This window comes from Miscanthus floridulus, chromosome 7 (genome assembly GCF_019320115.1).
Source record: "Miscanthus floridulus cultivar M001 chromosome 7, ASM1932011v1, whole genome shotgun sequence".
Lineage (NCBI taxonomy): Eukaryota > Viridiplantae > Streptophyta > Magnoliopsida > Poales > Poaceae > Miscanthus > Miscanthus floridulus.
The window spans coordinates 1,225,449-1,239,820 of NC_089586.1; the positions used below are offsets into that span (position 1 = coordinate 1,225,449).

General features: G+C 45.4%; 1 pseudogene; it reads right to left on the minus strand.

Annotated features, from left to right (window-relative positions):
- Nucleotides 1-8,755: 8,755 nt before the first annotated feature.
- On the minus strand, nucleotides 8,756-10,617 carry LOC136462279 (RING-H2 finger protein ATL74-like; annotated as a pseudogene).
- Nucleotides 10,618-14,372: the final 3,755 nt, after the last annotated feature.

A 14,372-nucleotide genomic window follows, 5' to 3' on the forward strand; every position in this document is an offset into this window, starting at 1 on the left:
CTGCGTTGGTTGAGATCATCTTCTAACGGTACAATTACTATGTCAAGTATGGAAAAGTATGGAGGGCAAAGCAGCGTGCACTAGAAATAATATTTAGAAATTAGGAAGAAGCTTATGAGCGCCTCCCTATAATGTTGAACGCAATGAGGGCTGTAAATCCTGGGATGCACTTCGAGTATTTACCTAAGGAGGGTGAAACAAGGAATAGTAGCCAGGTATTTGGAAGGGCCTTTTGGGCGTTCGGGCAGAGCATCGAAGCATTCAAGCATTGTAGGCCCGTCGTCTCAATTGACGGGACCTTTCTTATAGAGAAATTTGAAGGCACAATGCTTGTTTGTATTGGGACAGATGCAGAAGACCAGCTTGTGCCATTGGCCTTTGCGATTGTTCGGAAGGAGGACACAGATAGTTGGTGTTGGTTTCTCAGGCTAGTAAGACAAGTGGTAATTGGTCTGGGACATGATATTTGTGTGATATCCGATAGGCATGCTAGCATTCTAAATATCGTAGAACAAGAGATTTCTGGTTATAAGGCGTGATCACACAAAGGATAACTTCAAATTATTTGAGAAGGTTTGCAGGCAGCAAGAGGTTCAATTATTCAAAGATAAGCTAGATGCCCTGAAGTTAGCCACAAATGTTGATGGTAGGCAATTCTTGAGCGAGTTGATGGCGTTGAAGGATAAGTGATCACTTGCATATGACACTAGAGGTTGGAGATGGGGCTTCATGACTAGTAACATGGCAGAGATGTTCAATAGCCTTCTAAGAGGTTGTCGTGGTCTGCCTGTGACTGCTATTGCCTCATTAACCTTCTATAAGTTAAATGTTTGGTTTGCTTCGAGGAAGAAGCATGCGAGGTCTCTATGGACAGCAGGCAAAGCTTGGCCACTTTTAGCATCTCAGGAACTAGCTTTCTCAAAGAAAAAGTCTAAACGATAGAAGGGTTCATGTTTCGATCCGATAAACCATGGATATGAGATTCTAGAGGGTGGTGGAACTAACATTGGTGGTGAAGACCGGGGTGCTCAAAAACATAAAGTAGTGATCAATGAGAACAAGTGTACATGTGGAAAACCGACCATATACCATAGGCCTTGCTCCCACATGATTACAGCCTGTCGCCTTAGGCGTGTTGATGCTGAGGTCCCTCCCCGTATGGCCGCGGAGTTCTCTTTGAGGAACCTAATGAGCACCTGGAATCCTCGGTTCGAGCCATTTCTTGATGAGAGTCAATGGCCTACTTATGATGGCCCCAAGTATGTGGCTGATTTTGGTTTACTCTGGAAGAGTAGAGGACCTAGGCGGCGGAAGCGGTTCAGGATGGACATGGATTGAGCCACAAAAGGTAGATCAACCACGAGTAAGGTTGTGACATATTTTGTAGAGGACACCTAAAAGAGTCGTTGCTCTGGTTGCCATAAGACGGGCCACAATAAGAGAAAATATCCTGAACTACTTAGACAACAGGTATCCACCAAGCTAGCTACTTGAATTGCTTTGTGTAATAGTGCATTGGTTTACTTTTGTTTTTTTATTGTTATGTTACTTCGTACCACATATACATGCTTTAACTTATACTAATGCTTTGGCATTCCTTATGTTGCAGGATGGATCGGTTCCCCCTTCTTGATCCAAGGTTCGATGAGCACCACCAGGCTCGGAGGATCCAGAACGGAGAGGTATATTCAATAATTCGTATGAAACAGTGCATTATTCATCTTTTGCTCTATAGTCCATGCTCTTTATAAAGTGACATGAACCAATACTTTTTCATGCTTGTCTTTTTTATAGGTTTTGAATGTGCTAAGGCCAATGACACATGAGGCCTCTACGACCATGGTCTACGACGAGAGGTACATGCCCCTCCTGAAGCTGGCGAACCTTGCTATCGTTGCTTGTGTTTGTTGTCGAGGCATGCCACCTTTCAACCCAGCGATGTTGATGGCGTTGATAGATCGGTGGCGTCCAGAGACACACAACTTTCACCTACCGTGCGGGGAGATGACGGTCACTCTCGAGGATGTTGCCATGATCCTTGGAGTCAAAATCCAAGGATTCCTAGTGACAGGAGACACGGAGTCTGAAGGATGGCAGCAACGGGTTGAGCACTTCTTGGGACATCCCCTAGCGGTAGTTGAGGCTAGCAAGAAATGGCGCAGCAGTGGGGTGTCCCTAAGGTGGCTTCGTCAGTAGTTTCAGGAGTGCCCACCCAACATAGACGCCTAGACCATGACATACTACTGTCGAGCCTACGTCCTGCACATGTTTGGTACGGTTCTCTTCCCTGACGGCACTAGAGACACGGCGTCCTGGATGTACATCCTGTGCCTTTGGAACTAGGAGGATGCTGACAATAGGAGTTGGGGCTCGGCTATACTTGGCTTCCTGTACCATTAGCTTTGCAAGGCTTGCCGCCGTCCTGGAGGCACGCACGCTACAATGTCAGGGTACATCACACTGTTCTAGGTAATAAAGCAAAGTTGTACAAGTTTCCACTATAATTCAATGTTTTTTCTTAACAAAAGTGATTAACATGCAAGTTTCCACTCTTTTTTGTAGATTTGGATGTGGGAGAGGCTTCTAGTTCAGAGACCGCATCAGCTTGATCCCCCACAACCTTGGTTTCCTTAAGGAGACGCAGTTGTCGCCCCTACCGTGGCACACCTCTACGAGCGAGCCCATGGAACTTACCACGTGTCACGCCACGCGTACATCAGCTTCACCAACGAGCTGGACACCCTTTTGCCACATCATGTAAGTTTCCCACCCTTTTGGCCTAATTGAGGATATGTGCACAAATTGAGCGTCGACTAGTTGATGACGACGTTGTGTACAGGTTGAATGGCGCCCATATCGACGGAGGCAAGTCATGGATCTCAACTTGAGCTCCTTGTGCACGGCAGACGAGGACGTCTGGACGATGAGGACCCCCCCTTGTTTGTTTCTATGCAGTGAAGTACCATCTCCCTCACCGTGTAGCATGATAGTTTGGTAGGCTGTAGCCTTCTCCACCCGAGGATTTCTCCACTGGTTGGCAGCTCCACAAGTACATAACATGCAATATTTTGTTCGTTTCACATGAATGAATCATTGAGTAGGCCTTCATATTGCTGCTATGGTGTAAAATTTGCAGGTTCAGCAGACAAAAAAGAAGAATATCACCAACTGGCAGCTGGAGCACCAGCGCTACATTGATGAGTGGATGTTGATGGAGCAGAACAACATGGGCATCCACGCCATCCATCGTGACAAGGCATTCGATGATTACCTTGTTTGGCTTGGTCAATGAACAAGGCTTCAATTGAGGCCCGCTTGGACAGAGCAAGACATTGCTGACATTGCGAGCGAGGATGAGGGCAACAACCCATATGACCAAGCTACCCAAGAAGGCAGGCAAGTTGAGATCACCCCTACGTTAGCCAGAGCTATAAGTGATACAACTATTTCCATATCTGAGGTCTTTACTGTGATGGAGACTTAAATTCTTGTTTTTGTTGCATAGAGCACGAAGATAATGAGGACAGTGGCTGAGCAAGGAAGGGCATTGATGATTCCTATGGGTGATCCTGATGAGGCCTCCATGTTACGATAGCACATTCAGGTAGTCTCCTGTCATTCAGTTGATGTTACATCTTTATATAGTTTTGCGGCCAACCCCACTTACTAATAGTGCTTTCAAAATGCAGCGTGCCATGCATCGCCTCTGAAAGGTAGCTGCATGCCTTAGATGTAGACGTGCCCCGGATGTGGTAGTCCCATAACAGCTTGGTGCTGGACCTTCTACTGCACATGTTGGAGGGACTTCATCTTCACATGGTGCACATGTTGGCGGGACTTCTTCTTCACATGGTGCAGCAACTAGTGCAGTGGGTGGTCAAGGACATGGTCCTTATGATGATGAAGGAGAACACCAGGGAGAAGATGATGAAGGACAGGGAGAGTACTATGAGCATGAGTATGATGAGATTGGCATGTCCTACCTTGAAGATGCACCCCAAGGAACTCAAGGCCCCTCCAGTTCTAGACGTCCACAGAGGACGCTCAGACCAGTGGACAGGTACACTCCAGGTACCTATCCGTTTGGGAGGGGAAAGCGTTACGCTCGTCGTCCACATTAAGGTACATCTTTTGATATGGTAATCATGATACTTGACTCAGATTTTAGCAAACACCAAATAGCTATGTGAAGGTAGTCTCATTAATGGTTTCTAACTTAGCTCAATATCCGCTAAAAGTTGTGAAAATGGACTACTGTAAGAAAAAAGAGAGACAAGGAGAAAATGATGGAGCATTAGACAAGGAGCGAGCTAAAAGATCCAAAGACTTCATATGCTTCTTTTGTGCATGGACTATGTATGCATTGGACCTTATGTAATGCACTATGTATGGACCTTGTACTATGTTTGGACTATGTTGGATGATTGATGAAGCATATGTATGGACTATGTATGGATGTTGAATGTGTTGGACTATGTTGGATGTTGAATGTGTTGGACCTTATGTATGTATGGATGTTGAATGAATGTGTATGTTGGTGTGGTCATTTGTTATGTGAAATTCTATATGCTCATGTATTCTGTGTATTATGTGTTATGTGTATGCTCAGTTCATTATTTTTTGGTGAACCCAGGAGCTTGGCGTCAATTGAACACACGTCGAGGGTGGGCACCTCGGCGTTTAGTCAATTGACGCCGACCCCTGGTGCATACTGGAATCCTTTGCCTTGAAGCGACGAGGTGCCCAAGCTCGGCGTTCCGTAAATTGATGCTGAGCCGTTAATCTCGGCGTGAAAATATTAAACGCCGAGGTAGGCATGTGGGCTAACCCGACGACGCCCGTGGCCCAAATGTCAGCGTGGCTCGACTCAACGCCTAGCTGTCCGATCTCGGCATGGGCCAACTCAGCGCTGAGGTTCAGCCCAAACCTAGCGTGGGCCGTGGTGATCCAAACCCTAGGGTTGGCGTGGGCTGACTCGACGCCGAGCCTCAGCCCAACACTTCACGTAAACGGCCGAGCCAAACCCTAGGGTTGGCATGGGCCGAATCAAACGCCATGGTCTACCTCAGCGTCGACCGACTTGACGCCGAGCCTATAAATCATAAAAAAGAAAGAATAAAGTATTAAAGACAGAGGTCTTCTAAACCTTTGGTATAGGTTGAAATCCTATTTGCATGATTCAAATGAAAAATCTTTCTCAATGATTCTCTTCTACTAACACGAGTTATACTAATAAGAGTAGACATGCTATATTTATGTTTGTTCCTGTAGGAAAAACCGAAGGTTGGTTTGATTTCAATCCCCTATTTTTACTGAGAGAGTCAAATCTTTTTTTCAGTTTGGAAATCAACCATAGTACATGAAACTTAGAGATAGGTAAACTGCAATTTATGAAATAGCGAATGCACAACGATTACACTCACATCAAAACTAACAATGGCATGTCGCAAACTAAACCTAGCATGCCTTAGGGGATTGAAAGAAACAAGTGATACAGACATTGCAAAGGTACTACGATTACACACTCACATGAAAACTAACAATGGCATGTTGCAAACTAAACCTAGCATGCCTTAGGAGATTGAAAAGAACAACTCATACAAGCATTCCACATTCGGATTGACTAACAAAGGTTGGTCCTAATAATGCTCCCACATATTGAACTGAGTTGCGTCTTCCCCATAGTATCCTCCAGTTGACGGCGGCGGTGGCGGTGGCGGTGGAGAAGGAGGCCCGTGCTTCTTATGGTATGGGCACTGGCAGTACGGATTATTGCATAGTGCCTCCTCTGCATCATTGCTGTTGTTGTCGTCCGACTTGTTCCTGTTACCACTTCTAGGGCCATACTCTAGGTCAAAGATGTGTCCCTATAGATATGTGATGTACTATTGATGGGGATAGATAGGAGGAGGGTCGACCCATCTAGTGAAGCCACAGTTATCTGGATAGCTTGAATCCTAAAAACCCATCTACCAATAAGTACTACTACAAACCAAATGCAAATCTAAAAAAGGAGAGAGTTCAAAGGAAATACAAATCCTCGCGGGCATCTGAAGAAACGACAGCCTCCACTGTCACAGTCGTTGTACATCTACACAACGCAATCCAAACCGTGGCGGCATTTTGGCCAATCTTTAATGTGCTTGTCGTATGATCTAAGAGGTCTCTCATGGGTGAAGTCACTCTTCCTCTCCAAAGGAAATTTCTCTATTGGTTCTTCAAAACAATTAGGACCCAGAGAACCCTCCCACACAATCAAAGGTCCTTTCCTCACCCCCTTTCCTCTCCCTCCGCCGAAACCCTTTCCACTCAAGGAACCTCCGCTCGACATTTGCTAAAACTAAACCAGAAAACAAGTTGTGTGGATGTGGAGCAAGACATGGAGCACTATATATAGAGATGAAGGCAGGTTCACCATGAATGCTACTTGACAAAAAACTTGTGTGCGTACTCATTTATTGAATCTGCAAAGGCTAGATGCTTCATCTAAAAAGCCTACAACCATGACTAGTCATTTCATCTGAAAAGGCTACACTTGTGTTTTGTCACTTCATCTAAATGCAGTACATCACTCTGATATTAATTCATTGCATATACGGATACAACAGTAAATGAATCTAGGCTTTTCAGTGAGTTTTCAAATAGACTTTTCATTGACTGCAATAGTACTTGTAGCCCTTTTAGTGACTGCAACAACACAAGTAGCCTTTTCAGTGATACAAACAGTAGCACTACAGTCCTAGGATAGTTAACAAAGTATAGGGCATAAGACCATCTGAAATAAAAGCATAGTGCATTACAACATAATAAAAAAAGTCCAGGAAATAAGTTCATCTGAAATAAAAGCAGAGTGCATTACAACATAGTAAAAAAAATCCAGGGCTACACGACATCGCTCATGAATAAACCAAATACCTACTGAGTGCAACGAGGCCATTTTCCCTTCCTCTGAGCATCGGGATTCTCCTCCATCGCTGCCTTCGCTCGGCGCACACGCTCAAGCTTCTTCTCCCTCTCCGCCCTGTACGCAGCAACATGCCTCCTTTCCTCCTCTTCCTTATGCTCCTTTTCTATAGCCTCCTGTCTGTGTCTCTGCTCAAACCTCTCCTTAACCTCCGCATCCCACTCCTTCAGGCCTTCTAGATGCTGCTTGTCCGACTCCTTGATCTCAGTGTCAATCCACTGCTCAAAGTCACACAGTGGTGGAACGGTCTGCAAGAAAAACAAATTGTTACAAAACAAATAAATAAGCAATACTTAATATCACAAGAAAATTAATTAACACACAATAAAAATTCCTCACAATCGATGCACGGCGCTGTTGCTTTGTAGGTTCCCATGCATAATTGGGACACATCCAGTACCTCTGTTTATATGTTTCCTCATCTTCAGAGATGTCTACCTTGCAAGGATCACCACAAAAGCACATGGGTCGAGGAACACCTTCTAGGAGAGGCTTTAGGTCATAGGAATTTGCCCTCTGGCGACCATAGCTACAATTGAAAGAATTTAGTCATATTAACGGAGAACCAAACCTAAACCTAGGGTTTTCTATTTGTTGCACAAATAATGAATAAACATTAGGATTACCTTGGAATACGAGCTTTACCATGCCTTGGCATCCTAACATTACGTAGAAAAAAAATCAATCCAAAGTACCTTGCAACGAATGTAAAGCTACTAACACTAAATCACCATACCTCCCAAATAAGCTTTTCATTACAAACCCTAAGCAAATTTAAATCCCAACAAACACAAAATTTAACTCAATGATTATAAACCAGAACATATACAACAACAACAACAACCATACATTGCACGAATGACATGAACATGAACCAAACCTATAATGCCAAGTTAAAAAAAATACAAACAACCAAATCTAAATGGATGAAATGAAAGAGGAGTACCTTGGCAAAACGTCAAAACCCTCGATCTGGCCTCCCAAGAGCTAGATTTAGGATTTAGGGTTCGTGGGAAGAGAGAGGGAGTGGGAAATGGCCACCTGCTGGTTCTGAATGGAGGGAGGAGGAAGAAGGGGGCAGCGGCGCGGCCTCAATTGACCGAACCTCGGCGTTGAGTCAGGCCGCGCTAAGGTTAGCGTCTCGGCGTCAGCTGATCGCATGCCGACCTCTTGGCCCACGAAGCGTTGTTGGGCCACCTGGGCCGCACGCCGGATGGTGCCAAGAGCTCGGCGTGACTCCCCACTGCGCTGAAGTTAGGCCTGTTACGTTGGCTGACACGACGCCGACGTACTGGGCCCCATGCGCCAGCCCTAGAGTCATCGGTGACGTGGCAAGGACTCGGCGTCGTGTCAGTCGACGCCGACCTTCATACCTTGGCGTGATTTCCTAAGACGCTTAAAAATGGTCTGTTTGTAGCAAAAGTTTCAGCAGGGGTCTTTTTGTAAAAAATATTTTAAAAAGGGACCAAAATGCAAAAAGTTCATTCCTCATCCACCTCCGCCTCCGCCTACGCAATCTTCTCATGGACATGAGCTGTCAGCTCGTCCTCCCACTACCGGAAGGGGCGCACCTCCATGGGCGGCAATTCCTCGACGGTGAAATTAAACGGACAACTGGAGCAAGGCGGTGTGGGCGCGGCCGAATCCATGTGCAAAGGCGGGGGATTAGAGCGTCTCCAAAAGTTTTCTAATTTTTTCTCATAAATTTTGTAGTTTGATAACTCCTAAAAAGATATTAGACGAGAAAATAATAGTCATCTTCAAGAGTTTTTAATAAATGTTATCTAAAAATCAAATATTGTATGGCGTGATGAAACCTTCCGGGCGGAGCGGCACGAGGAACGCCTGCACCGGCGGCTCGGCGCCGGCGCCGGCATCGTCGGCGCAGCTGGAGCCCTTGTGCGGCGCGCCGAACAACGGCTACCGGCACGTCGGGCACGTGGACCACGCCAGCAGCCAGCGGTCGACGCAGCGGACGTGGAAGCCGTGGTTGCACTTGGGCAGCACCCGCATGCGCTCCTCGAGCTCCAGCTCGGCCAGGCAGATGGCACACACAGGCCTGCAGCCGCTGGCTGCCTGCAGCGGCAGCAGCCCCGCCGACTAGACCAGCGTCGGCATCGCGCGCAGCGCCTTCCGCCACGCCCCCGCCTGCGCGAGCCGCGCCACCAACGATAGCCCCGGCTCCCCCGCCCCCACGGCAGGCTGGCGCTACGCCCCGTGGGGCGACGTCCGGTTGGAGCACCGGAGCGTGCACCGCAAGATGGAGTTGAGCCCGAGAACGCAGATGAGCGCACACAGGAGCACGGCCAGGATCATGACCACGTTCGCGTCGAAGCTGCTGCTGGTGCTGCTGCTCCCACCTCCGCTCCTGACACCGTCGCTCGCTAGGGCTTCCTGCTGCCCGGCCACCACCTGGCTCGCCGCCGCATTCTCCCCGTAGCTGTGCAGCGGAGCCAGCAGCAGCGCCCTCCGCGAGTACACATACACGAGATGGCGCGAAGCAGAGAGAAATCGCGCGGGGGACGGATACGCGTGACGGGAGCAGCACGTAAAGTTACGCGGAAGGAGGGGAATTTCCCAAGTCCTAAAAGATTAGGAGTAAATATTAGGAGTCGATGGAGAAGGGTTTTTCTCCATCTTTCTAAAAAACAAGGATTATGAGGATGTTTAGGGAACTCTTGGAGATGCTCTTAGCGCGGAGGGGGACGATTAGTTTAGCGCTGACGATGACCTCCGGGTCTTTTTAGTCGTGGAGATAGAGATTTTCTTAATTTTTTCATATGATATATTGATATGCACATGAAAATTTATTTGCTGGGCCACTCCTCGCTAATAGGGTCTACCTCCTCCTCCTACATCATGTGACAGGCACGCCATGTGAGTCAACCTTCTTCCTTGCTAAGCGCTCATGACAAATACTGATAGATGATTCAAGGTATTTGGCAATTTCCTCAACAGTGTCGATGGTGGTGCTGAATTTTGCAGTTCTCTCAATCTTCAGGTTGCTGGATTTTGCAGTTCTCTCAATCTTCAGGTCCTCATCATGTAGTTCAGTTTTGGATTTTCTATTACAGAGAGTAAATATTTGTTGTCAAAAACATGCTTAGTATATTACTGAATGCCTGCCTATTGTTTGTCAAATTTGCAGAATATTTCAGAGGCGTGCAAGCTTAACGTAATGATGCCATGTGCTAATTTCATGTGATGTTGTGCAGACCTAACTTTAGGTTCTCCTGATGATAGCATCAATTGCATTGATAACGTTTCATTCCATCTCACCCTTCTACTTCTCTGACATGCATTTTATGTTTCCCTGTTTAAAAGACTAATGCGCCCTTTTTCCTCCATGCTAGCATGGTTATGCCAACCTTCAGCTTGCCAATGTATAGCAGTTCAATCGGCCATTTCCGTGCTCCTTCTGCTTCAGGCCAGCGTCCTGTGTACTGTTCTATGGCACATGACATCGGTCTATGCATGGATGCTGTAGAATATTCTGACATCAGTGTGTAATATCATGACTGACTTTGCATAGCGATTAGGTCTCTTCTGAAGAAGAGACTCAGAAATTGGTTGGTTACGGCCCATAGGCGGTGCTGCAAACAGAGGACGAACCCACAGGGCTACCTGCGTGGCTGCGTCGGCGGGCCGCCCATGGCAACCTGACGGGACCAATGCCCAGATCGCTTGGCTTATATCGTACTTTTTCAACTAATGAACATTATTTTTCTCTCACAATAAATCAGTCAATAATACTTTCAACCATGACTTATCAACTAAGTGAACAGACGTAAAGGCGGAGGGAAAGGTGCTGACCAATCTAATCTGCCAACGTTTCAGATTGTGCTACTTTATTGATTTTGATTTTTTTATAGCACTGCAATGGATTGCCGCTAGGACGATTGCTCAACTGTACGTAACCACCTCGACCAGCTTTACAACGACGACGACGAGGACGACAACATAGTCTTTCAGTCCTCAATAAGTTGGGTAGTTTAGAGTTGAAACCCACCAGATATACCAAATTGTTTTTGTTCCCATTCATCCTTTTCTTTGATAGACCTAGAACATGATCACTAACCATAGATCTAGTGAGTCTACTTGCTTTTTGAATAAACAGTGAGCATTAGAACATCTACTAGTACATGATAAGAGATATAGAGAGAGAGGGGTGAAGGGGGTGTAAACCATCGGCCGCCTTAGAGGAAGACGGGCTCGTCATCGCGGTGCTCGGTGGTGAAAGGCGACGGTGCAGTAGCGGTGTCGTCCAGAGGTCGGTGTAGAGGTCGCAGGGCAGCCCGGCGTAGTAGTAGCCCTCTGACGTGATGCAGAGGCGGTGGTGGCGCTTTTCCGTCGCTGGCAGCGCCCCCTCTGTGATCGGTTAGGGTTTAGGACTGTAGGTGGGGTGCTAGGCGGCTCAGGCGAACCTCATGCTTGGCGCCTCTGGCCCCCACCTTCTATTTATGGCGTTGTGCGACGAGGGCCCACCAATCATATTAGGGTTGGGCGTCCCCGATTAGGACGCGGATCCAAGGGCCCAATTGACCGTTGGGCCAATTGGTGGAGATCAACTAATATTCTCCCCCTTAATCTCACTTATAACTTAAACTTAACTTAATTTCTCTTATTCCCATTCCATCACAGATCAGTGTATAGAGTGTGCCTCGTCGTCACGGTCTCTTGCCATTAGATTAAACAACTATAATGCGCCTCTCTGGTTTGAAACATATTTTTAACTAGGCCCTTGTTGTCTAGGAATCATAGGCTTTTCCTTAACCCCATGTCGGCTAAGTGTTATCTGAATACGCTGGGTGGTAAGCCTTTTGTAAGCGGATCCGTGAGCATCTTTTCTGTTCTTATATGCTCAAGACTAATTATATTATCTCGAACTTTATCCTTCACAACATAATACTTTATGTCAATGTGTTTGGTAGCACCACTTAAAAACTTATTGTTGTGAGCATAACATACTGTTGGATTATTATCGCAGTATAACTTGAGTGGTTTATTATGTCGTCTACCACTTTCAATCTGGCCATGAATTTCTTTAGGCAATTCACATGCCTTGTGGCCTCATAACATGCTACAAACTCAGCATACATTGTGGACGACGTAGTGACGGTTTGCTTTGAGCTTGTCCACGATATAGCTCCTCCTACGAGAGTGAATATGTATCCTGACATGGACTTTCTTTCATCTCCCGCATAATCAGAATCTGTATACCCCTCTATGTGCAGGGAATCAGATCTTCTGTACATTAGCATGAGACCCTTCGTACCTTGCAGGTAACGTAAAACTTTCTTTACTAATTTCTAGTGTTCTATTCCTGGATTATTCTGGTATCTGCCAAGCAACCCGGTAACAAACGCTAAGTCAGGGCAAGTACACACTTGAGCATACTATAAACTTCCGACAACTGAACTATATGAAACCACTTTCATTTGATCGATCTCATATAGGTTTATGGGACATTGAAATTCTTTATATCTGTCGCCCTTGACTATAGGAGTAGGTGATGACTTGTAATTTTGCATACTATATTTCTTTAGTACTTTTTCTAAGTATGCCTTTTGTGATAGTCCTAAAACCCCTTTTCTCTATCTCGGTGAATCTCTATTCCTAGGATGAACGAAGCTTCACCGAGATCCTTCATATCAAACTTTGAGGACAAGAACTTTTTTGTTTCTAATAGTAGATTAACATCACTGCTAGCGAGCAAGATGTCATCCACATACAAGACTAGGAAAATGTATTTCCCATTCTTGAACTTTGCATAAACACAATTGTCCTCTATATTTTTTTAAAACCCAAACTTTCTTATTGTACTATCAAACTTCAAATACCACTGTCTTGAAGCTTGCTTTAATCCATAAATAGATTTCTTTAGGCGGCATCCCATGCATTCTTTTCCTTCCACAACAAACCTTTCAGTTGTGCCATGTAAACGTTTTCCTCCAAATCCCCGTTTAGGAACACCATCTTTACATCCATCTGATGTAATTCTAAGTCGTAATGTGCTACAAGCGCCATTATGATTCTAAAAGAATCCTTACATGTTGTAATCTATGCCTTCTCTTTGTGTGAAACCTTTCACCACAAGTCGCGCTTTAAATCTTTCTATATTCCCTTTGGAGTCATGTTTCGTCTTGTAGACCCATTTACAGCCTACTGTCTTGGCTCCTTTAGGAATTGTTTCTAAGTTTCAAACTCCGTTGGTTTTCATTGATTTCATTTCATCTTCCATGGCTTCAAGCCACTTGGATGAGTGAGCGCTTCTCATGGCTTTTTCAAATGAGGTGGGATCACCCTCCATTTGAAATTCCTCACATTCATAAACTTCATAATCATTAGGAATGGTTGATCTCCTTACTCTATGAGACCTTCTAGGGGCCTCGTTAGATGACGCTTGTTCTACATGAGCCTATTGTTGCTCTCCCTCATGTGTGATAACGGGTTCTTAGGGATCCTGAAGGACAGGTTCCTCATGCTCATTCATTGTTGCCACAGGAGAACTAACAACAGGTGCTGTTACTATAGTGTCTTGCACTGTTGGTATAGCAACAACAGGTAGCGTGAAGAATGGCTCCTAAACCATAGGAGTCAGCACATATACCCGCTTCTCTTCAAAACTTATTTCTCGTGCTACCATGCTCTTCCTGATCATATCATCCTCCAAGAAGACAACGTGTCTTGTTTCTACAAACTTCATTTGTCTGTCAGGTCAATAGAAGCGATAACCTTTTGACTTTTCTGGATAGCCAATGAAATAGCAGCTGACTGTCTTGGAGTCCAGCTTCCCTATGTTTGGGTTAAATGCATTTGCTCAGCTAGACAACCCCACACACGTAAATAGTTTAGTGAGGGTTCCTTTCTTGTCCACAACTCATACGGTGTCTTAGGCATCGATTTACTTGGCACTCGATTAAGAATATGAATGGCGGTTTTTAACGCCTCCATCCATAAACTTATCGGTAGGGTAGAGTAACTTATCATGCTTCTCACCATATCCATTAAGGTACGGTTGCGTCTTTCGACTACTCCATTCCGCTGAGGCTCGCTCGGTGTAGAATACTGGGCTACTATGCCATTTTCTTTTAAGTACCTTGCAAAAGATCCAAGAACTTAGCCATATGGGGTATGTCAACCATAGTACTCTCCTCCATGGTCAAACCTTACTACCTTAATCTTTAAGTTGTGCTGATTCTCTACTTCAGCCTTGAATATTTTAAATTTATCCAATGCTTCCGATCTTTCTTTAATTGGATAAATATAGCCAAAACGAGAATAGTCATCTATGAATGTTATGAATGAATTATAACCATCCACACTCTTCATAGGAAAAGGACCATGGGTGTTTGTGTGAATTATTTCTAAAATTTCTGCGCTTCGTTTAGCATCTTTCTTTATTTTC